Below are 14237 nucleotides of genomic sequence, written 5' to 3'. Positions count from 1 at the left end.
AAATACCTAGACAAGTGATATAATAGAGTGTTCTTAGCTCATATTCTTTTGATATAAATTCTTTAAATTAGTGTTTTAACAAAGTCTTGACAGCAAGACGTACAAGTTATACTTGGTGATAAAAACGTGAAGTGAATATTATTGGCTGTAATGCTTGGAGATAATCCATATGTCTTAGACATGAGAAGAGGAAAACAAAGCTAAGTGTTGATAAAGAAAGGTAAAGAAGAAAGATAAAGAAAGGTAAAAAACCCAAAATGATTATGAGAGTTCTGGAGTAGAATCAAAGTTTGTATAAGGATTTCAAATTTACCTCTAGCAATAAAGGAATTTTGCCTATGCCTGTGGGGTTCAACAAAATGGGCAATGTAGAAGTAATTACTTTCAAATTAGGATGGTATTTCAGAACTTAGACTTATCTATTGGGCGGTGGATTAAAAAAATATGCAGAAAGCTGACAAGATGCTTAGGGGCATTTCTATTTCCTGAGAAAGGAACTGACCAAACTCAAGAAGGGCACCAAAGATTCTGACACTGGTTGGTTGTCAGGGCAAAATTGTAGGTCTATGGGAAAAGGAGTACCAGTGTGGTACCATAGAGAGAAAATGTAAGCAGAAACTCAACCCTAGGGAGTAGGCAAACATGTGGAGTGTATTCAAGGTCAATTTGAGGACTATGTAGTTCAAAACTCAGTGAACCTCAAGGAGAATTGGCATGGAGATGGGGTAGGAGATGTATGCCAATAAGTCAGAGGCAATTGTCATACATTTGCTTCTGTTGGAACTATAGGAGAAATTTGAAGAATCGAGTCTATTGTTTGGAAACACGAAAGGATATAGGTCTCAGATGCCAGAACAAAAGATACAACATAGACAGAAACTACATTGTAAGTTTTATATTGAAAAATGCAAGAAAAATTCCTCTCTTGTACCATTTATCTATGAGAAAGCATTTTGCAGTTTCTGTGGATTTAGTTGAGCTACATTTTTCCTGACAGGACTCTCAGAATGAGGTCCCTGAAATACAACCTTTGTTACTAGGTGAATTGACTTATTCCATGATCTAGTTTAGTATTTTCAGTTCAGTTCATTTACTCAGTCATGTCTGACTCTTTGCGACCCCATGGATTGCAGCATGCCAGGCTTCCCTGTCCATCACCAATTCCCGGCGCTTCCTCAAATTCATGTCCATTGAGTTAGTGATGCCATACAACCGTCTCATCCTCTGTCATCCCCTTCTTCTCCTGCCTTCAATCTTTCACAGCATCAGGGTCTTTTCCAGTGAGTCAGTTCTTTGCATCAGGTGGCCAAAGAATTGCAGTTTCAATTTCAGCATCAGTCCTTCCAATGAATATTCCAGACTGATTTCCTTTAGGATGGACTGGTTGTATCTTCCTGCAGTCCAAGGGACTCTCAAGAGTCTTGTTCAACACCACAGTTCAAAAGCATCAATTCTTCAGCCCTTCAGCCCTCAGCTTTCTTTATGGTCCTACTCTCTTTATGGTATCCATACATGACTACTGGAAAAACCATAGTTTGACAGACAGACTTTGTTGGCAGAGGAATGTCTCTACTTTTACTATGCTGTCTAGGTTGGTCACAGCTTTTCTTCCAAGGAGCAAGTGTCTTTTAATTTCACAGCTGCAGTCACCATCTGCAGTGACTTTAGAGCCAAAAAAGAAAAAAAAGTCTGTCACTGTTTCCATTGTTTCTGATCTATTTGCCATGAAGTGATGGGACCAGATGCAATGATTTTAGTTTTCTGAATGTGGAGTTTTAACCCAACTTTTTCACCCTCCTCTTTCACTTTCATCAAGAGGCTCTTTAGTTCTTTGCTTTCTGCCATAAGGACAGTGTCATCTGCATATTCTGAGGTTATTGTTATTTCTCCCAGCAATCTTCATTCCAGCTTGTGCTTCATCCAGCCTGGCATTTCACATGATGTACTCTGCATATAAGTTAAATAAGCAGGGTGACGATATACAGCCTTGACGTACCCCTTCCCGATTTGGAACCAGTCTGTTTTTCCATGTCCTGTTCTAACTGTTGCTTCTTGACCTGCATACAGATTTCTCAGGAGGCGGGTAAGGTGGTCTGGTATTCCCATCTCTTAAAGAATTTTTCATAGTTGGTTGTGGTCCACACAGTCAAAGGCTTTGGCATAGTCAATGAAGCAGAAGTAGATGTTTTTCTGGAACTCTCTTGATTTTTCAATGATCCAGTAGATTTTGGCAATTTGATCGCTGGTTCCTTTGCCTTTTGTAAGTCCAGCTTGAACATCTGGAATTTCACAGTTCATGTACTACTGAAGCCTGGCTTGGAGAATTTTGAGCATTACTTGTTTCTCAGCTGGTAAAGAATCCACCTGCAATGCAGGAGACCTGGGTTTGATCCCTGGGTTGGGAAGATCCCCTGGAGAAGGGAAAGGCTACCCACTTTAGTATTCTGGCCTGGAGAATTCCATGGACTGCATAGTGCATGGGGTCGCAAAGAGTCGGACATTACTGAGTGACTTTCACCAACTCACTCACTGCTATGGTGTGAACTGAGTGCAATTGTGTGGTAGTTTGAACATTTTTGGCATTGTCTTTCTTTGGGATTGGAATGAAAGCTGACCTTTTCCAGCCCTGTGGCCACTGCTGAGTTTTCCAAATTTGCTGGCATACTGAGTGCAGCACTTTCACAGCAACATCTTTTAGGATTTGAAATAGCTCAAATGGAATTATATCAGCTCCTCTAACTTTGTTCATAGTGATGCTTCCTAAGGCTCACTTGACTTTGCGTTCCAGGATATCTGGCTCAAGGTGAGTGATCACACCGTCTTGGTTATTGGGCATTAAAGATCTTTTTTGTATAGTTCTGTGTATTCTTGCACCTCTTCTTAATAGCTTCTGCTTCTGTTAGGTCCATAAAATTTTCAGTTTGGACTTTGATTTTTATGAACTTATGATATTGTTACTAGAATACTATTTGCATACGTGTTCAGTCATTTAGTTGTGTCTGACTCTTTGTAATCCCATTTACTGTAACCTGCCAGGCTCCTCTGTCCATGGGATTCTCCAGGCAAGAATACCGGAGTGGGTTGCCACACCCTCGTCCCGGGGATCTTCCTGATCCAGGGATGGAACATAAGTCTCCTATGATTCCTGCATTGCAGACAGATTCTTTACCACTGAACCACTGGGAAAGCCTATTTTAACATAAATGCAAGTTGAAAAATGGGTTTTTTATATATATCAATTGCTTATATATAAATATAAACAAATATTTTTATATAAAAATATAAACAAAATATTATTGAGTATATATATCAATATATATATAAATCATATATAAAAATTGGTTTATATATATATGTATAAATGACACACAATTTGTATATCAGATTAAATATAGCAAAATTTTGATAAATCATTTTACTTTAAAGTTAATCAAACTCATTATTCAATATTAATTTAAAGTGGTTCATCTCAACCTTGTTTTATAACTTTTATTCATTTAGGAAATTTTCCAATTAAAAGTACTTTGTAAACTGACTTCATAGTTAGATGTTCAAGATATCACAAATATCTTATTATTATAGTTTCAGATTTCCAAATCATTGTAATCATTATACTTGTTTCCAAATTTTATGTAATCAACAGTCACCCAGGAAAAGTGTAAAAAAAAAAAAAAAGAACTACACATTGGAACCACTTGAACACTTACTTCACCTATTTTTTTTTTTTTGAGACAGAACTTAAGTTCTGCCTGTTTAGAATATTTTAACCTTATAATACTTACAGTAGTAGTCACCATATTATACATTAGATCTTCAGACTTCATGCACCTTATAACAAAGTATTGGTTCACCACCCTCTCCCTACTTTCCCTATCCCCAGGCCCTGGAAACCACCATTCTACTGTTTCTATGTGTTTGAACTCTTAGTTTTAGGTCCCACATAAAAATGATATCAGGTAGTATTTGTCTTTCTGTCTTGCTTATCTCATTTAGCAAAATGCCCTCTAGGTTTATCCACATTGTCACAAATATCAGAATTCAGAATTTCCTTCTTTGTTAAGGCTCCGTATGCTGCTACTGCTGCTGCTAAGTCACTTCAGTCGTGTCCGACTCTGTGCGACCCCATAGATGGCAGCCCACCAGGCTCCCCCGTCCCTGGGATTCTCCAGGCAAGAACACTGGAGTGGGTTGCCATTTCCTTCTCCAATGCATGAAAGTGAAAAGTGAAAGTGAGGTCACTCAGTCGTGTTGGACTCCTAGTGACCACATGGACTGCAGCCTACCAGGCTCCTCCGTCCATGGGATTTTCCAGGCAAGAGTACTGGAGTGGGGTGCCGTTGCCTTCCCTTCTCCAAATATATATACGTATATGTATATAAAACTTCTCACACATATAACTTCTCTTCACATCTTCTCTAGCCATTCAACTGTCATTGGACACTTTCATTGTTTATATATCTTGAATATTATGAAAAACATAGCCTTGAACATGGAAATGAAAGTCTCTTTGAGAAACTGATTTCATTTCCTCTGGATATATATCCAGAAGTGGGACTGCTGGGGTCATAAATAGCTCTATTTTAAGTTTTTGAGGCATTTCCACACTGTTTTCCCTAGATGCTGCAATAATTTACATTCCCACCAACTGTGCAAGGGTCCCTTCTCTCTGAAACCTCTCTGATATTTGTTTATCTCTCATCATTTTGATAAAAGACATCCTAGCAGGTTGTCTGAAAAATTAATATCTCATTACACTTTTGATTTTCATTTGCCTGATGAGTAGTGATGTTGAGTGTATTTCCATGTACCTAGTGACCATTTGTATGTCTTGAAAAAAAAATCTTCAGGGTCTTTGCCCAGTTTTTAATTGAGTTATTTGTTTTTTTGTTAGTGAGATGTATGAGTTTCTTGTATATTTTGGACGTTATCTGCTTATCATATATGTAGCTTGCAAATATTTTCTCTCATTACATAAGTTGTCTTTTTGTTTTGTGGATAGTTTGCTGTGCAGAAGTAAAATTTGACTCATGACATTTTTAACTTTGTCAGTTATCAAATATCTATTTGATAGGTAGATATTCTGCTTATTCATTTAAAAGTGGGAATTATGTAGATATTATAAATATATTAACAAATATAAAATTATAAATGCAGGTCAGGAAGCAACAGTCAAAACTGGACATGGAACAACAGACTGGTTCCAAATAGGAAAAGGAGTACATCAAGGCTGTATATTGTCACCCTGCTTATTTAACTTCCATGCAGAGTACATCATGAGAAATGCTGGGCTGGAAGAAGCACAAGCTGGAATCAAGATTGCCGGAAGAAATGTCAATAACCTCAGATATGCAGATGACACCACCCTTATGGCAGAAAGTGAAGAGGAACTCAAAAGCCTCTTGATGAAAGTGAAAGAGGAGAGTGAAAAAGTTGGCTGAAAGCTCAACACTCAGAAAACGAAGATCATGGCATCTGGTCTGATCACATCATGGGAAATAGATGGGGAAACAGTGGAAACAGTGTCAGACTTTATTTTGGGGGGCTCCAAAATCACTGCAGATGGTACTTTCAGCCATGAAATTAAAAGACGCTTAATCCCTGGAAAGAAAGTTATGACCGACCTAGATGGCATATTCAAAAGCAGAGACATTACTTTGCCAACTAAGGTCCATCTAGTCAAGGCTATGGTTTTTCCTGTGGTCGTGTATGGATGCAAGAGTTGGACTGTGAAGAAAGCTGAGCACCGAAGAATTGATGCTTTTGAACAGTGGTGTTGGAGAAGACTCTTGAGAGTCCCTTGGACTGCAAGGAGATCCAACCAGTCCATTCGGAAGGAGATCAGCCCTGGGATTTCTTTGGAAGGAATGATGCTAAAGCTCAAACTCCAGTAATTTGGCCACTTCATGCGAAGAGTTAACTCATTGGAAAAGATTCTGATGCTGGGAGGGATTGGGGGCAGGAGGAGAAGGGGACAACAGAGGATGAAATGGCTGGATGACATCACTGACTCAATGGACATGAATCTGAGTGAACTCCGGAAGTTGGTGATGGACAGGGAGGCCTGGTGTGCTGCGATTCATGGGGTCGCAAAGAGTTGGACATGACTGAACGACTGAATTGAATTGATAGCAAGAAAGGTAAGCATATATGGAAAAAGAAAAGTGATGAGAAAAAAAATTACTTTTGTTCCAAATTTTCAAACCTTTTTGTTTGTGAGTAAAAAGTACTGTTGCCCCAATAGCCCCTCCTAACAGAATAAGAAAGAAGCAATTTACAGTTCCCTTAAATAAAGAGTAATGAATAATCAAAGTATATTTAAAGGTCTGGGATTTATTTAATATTGCATTTCCTTTGCAAATATGAGGAGGGAGGTGGGAGGGGGGTTCATGTTTGGGAACGCATGTACACCCGTGGTGGATTCATGTCAATGTATGGCAAAACCAATACAGTATTATAAAGTAAAATAAAGTAAAAATTAAAATTAAAAAAATAAAAATTACAAAAAGAATATTTGGTTTATTTTATCTAAAAAAATTAAAATACTATCAAGTTCCTCTTAAGACAGAAAACTGTATGGGCTTCAAAGAAAACAGATAATTTATAATTGCATTGATTCATTCTATGATTGATGTTCAGTCTCCCAATCTTATCCAACTTTTTGTAATCCCATGGACTGCAGCACTCCTGGCATCCCTGTCCCTTACAATCTCCCAGAGTTTGCCCAATTTAATGTCCGTTGCATCTGTGACGCTATCCAGCCATCTCATCCTCTGACACCCTCTTCTCCTTTTGCCCTCAATATTTCCCAGCATCAGGCTCTTTTCCAATGAGTCCTCTGTTCTCATCAGTTGACCAAAATACTGGAACTTCAGCTTTAGCATCAGTCCTTCCAATGAGTATTCAGGGTTGGAGTCCTTCCAATGAGTATTCAGGGTTGGTTTCTTTTAAGATTGACTACTTTGATCTCCCCACTGCCCAAGGGATTCTCAGAAGTCTTCTCCAGGACCACAGTTCAAAGGCATCAGTTATTTGGTGCTCTGGCTTATTTATAGTCCAGCTCTCATAACTATACACATCCACTGCGAAGACCAAAGCCTTGACTATACAGACCTCTGTCGGCAGAGTGATGTCTCTGCTTTTCAACACACTATCTAGGTTTATTGTAACTTTCCCTTCAAGAGGCAAACGTCTTCTGATTTCATGGCTGCTGTCACCATCCACAGTAATTTTAGAACCAAAGAGGAGTAAATACGTCACTTCTTCCACCTTTTCCCTTCCATCTGCCAAGAAGTAATGGGGCTGGATGCCATGATCTTAGTTTTTTTTTTTTAATAGTTTTAAGCTGGCGTTTTCACTCCCCTCCTTCACCCTCATCAAGAGGTTCTTTAGTTCCTCTTCGCTTTCTGCCATTAGAGTGGCATCATCTGCGTATCTGAGGTTGTTGATGTTTCTCCTGCCTATCTTGATTCCAGCTTTTAACTCATCCAGCCCAGCATTTCTAATGACGTGCTCAAGAGGGTTAGCTGCTCAGTTGTGTCTGACTCTTTGCAACCCACAGACTGTAGCCTGCCAGGTTACTCTATCCATGGAATTATCCAGGCAAAAGTACTAGAGTGGGTTGCCATGCCCTTTTCTAGGAGATCTTCCTGACCCAGGAATCAAATCTGAGTGCCCCACATTGCAGACAGATTCTTCACCATCTGAGCCACCAGGAAAGCATGGTGAAAACAGACAACCCTGATATACTCCTTTCTCAATCCTGAATCAGTCAGTTGTCCCATACAGGGTTCTAACTTTTGCTTCTTGACCCACATACAGGTTTCTCAGGAGACAGGTAAGATGGTCAGCTATTCCCATCTCCTTAAGAGCTTTCCACAGTTTCTTATGATGCACACAGCCAAAGGCTTTAGCATAGTCAATGAAATAGAGGTAGATATATTTCTGGAACTCCCTTGCTTTCTCTATGATCCAGGGAATGTTAGCAATTTGATCTCTGATTCCTCTGCCTTTTCTAAACCCAGATTGGATGTCTGGAAGTTCTTGATTCATGTAATGCTGAAGCCTAGCATGCAAGATTTTAAGCATGACCTTGCTAGCATGGGAGATGAGTGCAACTGTCTGATGATTTGAGCAATCTTCAGTACTGCCCTTCTTGGGAACTGGGATGAGAATTGATCTTTTCCAGTTCTGTGGCCACTGCTCGATCTTCCAGATTTGCTGACATATTGAGTGCAACACTTTGATAGCATTATCTTTCAGGGTTTGAATAGCTCCACTGGAATTCCATTGCATCCACTAGCTTTACTGACAGCAGTGCTTCCTAAGGTCCACCTGATTTCACACTCCAGAATGTCTGGCTCTGGGTGACTGACCACACCATCATAGTTATCTGATTCATTCAGATCATTTTTGTACAGTTCTTCCACGTATTCTATCTCTCCTTGACCTCTTCAGCTTCTACTAGGTCTTTGTCATTTCTGTTCTTTATTATGCCCATTTGGGCAAAATTTTCCCTTGATATTTCCAATTTTCCTGAAGAGATCTCTAGTCTTTCCCCTTCTATTGTTTTCCTCTATTTCTTTACATTATTCATTGAAGAAGGCCTTCTTGTCTCTCTTGGCTTTTCTCTGGAACTTTGCATGTAGTTGGGTCTACCTTTCCCTTTCTCTCTTGTTTTTGCTTCTCATCTTTCTTCAGCTATTTGTAAGGCCTCCTCAGACCAGCACTTTGCCTTCTTGATTTTCTTTTTCTTTGTGATGGTTTTGTTCACTGCCTCCTTTACGATATTACTGACCTCCGTCCATAGTTCTAGCACACTGTTAACTAGATCTAATTCCTTGAATCTCTTTGTTACTGCTACTGCATATTCATAGAGGATTTGAATTAAGTAGTATCTGGCTGGTCTAGTGGTTTTCCTCACTTTATTTAGTTTACACCTGAATTTTTATATGAGAAGCTGATGATCTGAGCCACAGTCAGCTCCAGGTCTTATTTTTGCTGACTACATACATTTTCTCCATTTTTGGCTACAAAGAATGCAATCAGTTTGATTTGATATTGACCATTTAGTGATGTCCATATGTAAAGTTGTCCCTTGGGTTGTTGAAAACGGTGTTTCCTGTGACCAGTGCATTCTCTTGGCAGAATTCAGTTAGCCTTTGCCCTGCTTCATTTTGTACTCCAAGGCCCAAACTTAGCTGTTACTCTGGTTATCTGTTGACTTTCGACTTTCGCATTCCAGTCTCCAGTGATGAATAGAACATCTTTCTTTGATGTTAATTCTAGGAGGTCTCCTAGGTCTTCATAGAACTGATCAATTTCAGCTTCTTCAGCATCAGTGGTAAGGGCATAGACTTGAATTACTGTGATGAACGGCTTACCTTGGAAACAAACCAAGATCATTCTGTCATTTTTGAGGTTGCACCCAAGTACTGTGTTTTGGATGGTTTTGTTGATTATGAAGGCTATTTCATTTCTCTAGGATTCCTGTAGTTTCAGGAGAGAAAGTATGGCTATGTGGTGATCCTAAGTCTTACAGATTAATTTATCAACAATAGATAAATAAAAATTAAATAAAGTATTATATATACACTGGAAATCTATATAGCAATTAAAGACCATGTTATATATGAGCATACTAATTGACATTAGGCTTCTCTGGTGTTTCAGCAGTTAAAGAATCTGTCTGCAATGTAAGAGACTGCTTGCAGTGCAGAAGACCCAGGTTTGATCCCTGGGTTGGGGAGATATCCTGGTGAAGGAAATAGCAACCCACTCCAGCATTCTTGCCTGAAAAATCCTATGGACAAAGGAGACTTACAGACTATTGTCCATGGGGTCACAAGAGTCAGACATGACTTAGCGACTAAATCACCACCACCACCAAATGGCATTATGTTATATAAATTTTACAATCGGCATTGAAAATACCACAATGCATAATAAAATGATAAAAGCAGATTACAAAACATATACATATGAGATTTTTATGTATTTACATTAAGAACGTATATGAATAAACCCAAGGTAGTGAGGCCTTCAGAAGCATTCATAGAATCATGTGCCATTCTGATTTAAACTGTAGGCCTGAACTCTGACTCACACTTGCTAAACAATTATCTTAGGGCTGAATCCTAGTAAACTTCATATTAAGTTTTCCCTATATTTTATACTCTTGATACTCTAATTTAGGAAAGGAAGAAATAGACTTCAAGATAGCATATATATATATATATTGTTGTTCTAATTAAATAGATGTGTGTCAGTGACAATATCAGGGCTTCTCTTATATCAGGGCTTCTCTTATATCAGGGCTCAGACAGTAAAGAATCCACTTGCAATGTGGGAGACCTGGATTAAGTCCCTGGGTTGGGAAGATTCCCTGGAGGAGGGCATGGCAGCCCACTCTAGTATTCTTGCCTGGAGAATCCCCATGGACAGAGGAGCCTGGGGGGTGACAGTCCTTGGGGTCTCAAAGAGCTGGAGATGACTGAGCAACTAAATGGCATAGCACACAGTGACAATACCAAGTACCTGAATGTTTAAGCCAATTTTTAAAGTTAGAGTAAGGCTATCTTTCTAATTTATCTATTTGTAAGAAGTCTAGAGATGTGCTAATATATTTTTAAAGTAAAAATAAGGTTTTTATGAAAGTGGTAAAATACATAGAAATATGATAACCCATGAGTGAAGCCAATCTAACAACATTGTATCAACGCAGCCTGCTTTTACCATAAAATATTTTTTACTGGCTATATTTCAGCTGCCCATTAACACACAAACACATACAATACACACAGAGCTATTTTTTACTTTCATAGTTGTATGTCATAATATCAGTCTTACATGGAGTAAGACTGATAACTTTATAATTGCTTCCTTGCCTGTATGAAATCAGTGAATTAAGCAGGGTTTGTAATTGTTAAAAAAAAAAACAAAAAAACAAAAACCTCTTAAATCACAACTTAATAGCCATTTTCCCTAACAACAAGTATAAATTACCTCCTAGCTTAATGAAAATTAATTGTTTTTCTGCCTTGACAATTATGCTGAGATTGATCAAGTTTAAAGGACCTGCAGAGTTAATTTACTGTAGTTCTATTGTAACCCATTAAATCTGCAGTGGAAGAAGACTTTTAACTTATCCACATAATAAGGAATTCTAATAGCAGCTCTGTATGTCACTGTTACCACAAAAGTAATATATCAAATTGCCTCTTTCTCTTAGCTCAATTAATGCTGTTTGTCTTTACTGATATGAGACATTCATATCAGTATGAGTTCTACTGTGGTGCCTTCATAACTAAAGCATTTACTTCACATTTTTAATTCAAGCAACAAAGATTAAAGAAAAGTAATGAAGGTTTGTTGTCTAGCAGTAGCAAATAAATGAAATACCGTAATGCAACAAAATTTTTCCATAATGAAAAATTATGTATGTCTTCAAACAAATTCTACTAAAAAAAAAAGGGAGAAATGTATACCTGTTACAAAGACAGAAATGAAAAAGGTGGGTAATATTAGAAAGAAAAAAAAAGATATGGGAACTGTAGTGTACTACAGGTGGGAATCTAAACCTTAGAGTCCATCTAGAAAGGTATATTTCCAGAAAATCTAGATGAAATTAAATATGGGTATCATATCCCAGAAAATCCATAAAGTGAGAAGTATAGAAATGTCTGGTTAGCTACTATTTGTATCAGTAGGAAGTCTGGGGGCGATATCATGGTTCATCACTAAAGTAATGAATAAGTAAAGGATTAAAGGGAAAGACTAAAGCATAAGACTTTAGATTGTGAAATATGAGACTGTATTTTCAGTAATATTCAGCCATAATAGTATTTATCATTTTATATATTATTACAAAATGTACTATAAATGCTAATGTTTTGAACTGTGGTGTTGGAGAAGATGCTTGAGAGTCCCTTGGACTGCGAGGAGATCCATTCAGTCCATCCTAAAGGAAATCAGTCCTGAATATTCATTGGAAGGACTAATGCTGAAACTGAAGCTTCAATACTTTGATCACCTGATGCAAAGAACTGACTTATTGGAAAAGACCCTGATGCTGGGGAAGACTGAAGGCAGAGGGGTGACAGAGGATGAGATGTTTGGATGGTATCCTCAACATTATTTTCAGTCTAATTATTATTTTTGTTATTATTTTCAGTTCAGTTACTTGGACTGAATTATTTTTAGTCCAATTCAGATCTAGTGGATAATAGCTGAGTCAATACATTGAAGTTCTAAATAACACTATCCATAAAGAAACAAACTTTAAAACTTAAGCATAAAAGATAAACTTTATTCTCAACATGAAACATTTAAAAAATTGATCATATATTAGAAAAGTTGGAAAATTCTATGAGGGAAAACTAATAAAAACAAGATTTCTGATTATAATAGAGTAGATATATATACATGCATATATATATATATATGTATATACATATATACATATATATACACACACATGACCTGACACAAAATACCAGACCACCTCACCTGCTTCCTGAGAAACCTGTATGCAGGTTAAGAAGCAGCAGTTAGAACCAGACATAAGTTTTAGCATACTCTGGAGATGGTGAAGAACAGAGAAGCCTGGCATGCTGCTATCCATGGGGTCGCAAAGAGCTGGAACTGAACAACCTGAAAACTACAAACATTTCAGGAAAAATTAAAGATGGCCTAAATAACTGAAGAGCTATTTAATGGTTCAAAGACTGGAAGAGAAAATACTATTAGAGTATCAATCTTTCCCAACTTGATTTATAGAATCTTCATGATGCCAAACATAATCTCTATAAGTACATGTACAGAAATTGAAAAGATAAATCTAAAATTTATATGGAAAAATAAAGGATGCCAAAACAACTTAGAAAAAAGAATACTTGGAGGACTAATTTCAGGATTCTAATTTCAGGATTTATTATAAAATGACAGTAATCAAGACAACATGGTACTGGCATAAAGATAAAACTACAGATAAATGAAAAAAAAAATAGAAAGTCCAAAAATAAACTTACACATATGTGGCCAGCTTGTTTTTGGCAAAGATGCCAAGGTAATTCAATTAGGTGAACAGTATTTTTTAATCAAAAAATGGTACTAAAACCAGTGGATATCCCTATAGAAGAATTAATATACCCTTGTCTGATGACACCACAAAAATTAACTTGAAGTACACATATGGATCTAACTGTAGGCAAGTGTGTATGTGTGTGTGCATTCGTGTGTGTGTGAGTGTATATAATAAGATAAAGCAAATGTGGCAAAATGTTACAATGAGTGACTCCAGATGAAGATATAAGGGATAGGTACTCTACAGTTTTTTCAACTTTTCTGTAGCTTTGAAATTTTCAAACCAAAATTTTTGAGAAAAGTTCTGAGTCAATATGAAAAATATTAATATTAAAAAAAAGATTAATAGAAAGAAATATTTAATAACATAGCTAATTCTATTAGATTTAACATTTAAATGCTGCATTCATAAAGAATCTAATTGTCTTAATCAGTACCTAATACTCAAATTGTTGCTCAAATAAGCTACCTTTGTTCTTTACTACGGGGGTATATAACTTGTTTATATACAACTTCATAAATAGGTCACACTCTATAAACTTCAAACAGGCCTAAGTGGCTGTAAATTCTTATCTCATCAAAAGCATGAATGTGCTGAGAAGAAAACTTCAATAGGCTTGAAATTAAGACAGTGCTTGATCCCCATTCAGATTCTGCGATTAGTATATCAGACTAAATCCCATGACATTCTAGAACAACATTCTATTGCAGTCTTGCCAGAGATAAATCCATTTATTACTCAGTAAAAATGTATCTGTTTTCATTTTAATCAGAAAGCAATACCCTTTTTTCTGTTGTTGTCTTTCATCTTTGAAACACAAAATGTTTTAAGAAGTATTATCCATTATAAAGAAAAGAGAAAGGAGCTAGAGATGGGCTGACTTTATTTTAGTGTCCCTCCAAGGCCTGACACAAACGCTAGAGAATTCAACAATCTCAGCTTCTTAGAAGTAGTGCAAGGTTACACTCACTGGAATTCAATGCCCTTTGGGTTAATATTCATGTTTCAGTAATGCTTCTCTTAAGTTTATTTTTCTGTAAAGCCAAACACAAATCTACCTTTTTAAGGGCATTATGTTTTTCAAAAGTGAGCTTTTAAACATTGATATGAGAACTGTGATAGTGGTGTTAAGGTACACATAAAGGGGAAATGTATG

This window comes from Ovis canadensis, chromosome 4 (genome assembly GCF_042477335.2).
Source record: "Ovis canadensis isolate MfBH-ARS-UI-01 breed Bighorn chromosome 4, ARS-UI_OviCan_v2, whole genome shotgun sequence".
Taxonomy (NCBI): Eukaryota; Metazoa; Chordata; class Mammalia; order Artiodactyla; family Bovidae; genus Ovis; species Ovis canadensis.
Note: the sequence above shows the minus strand (reverse complement) of the source record.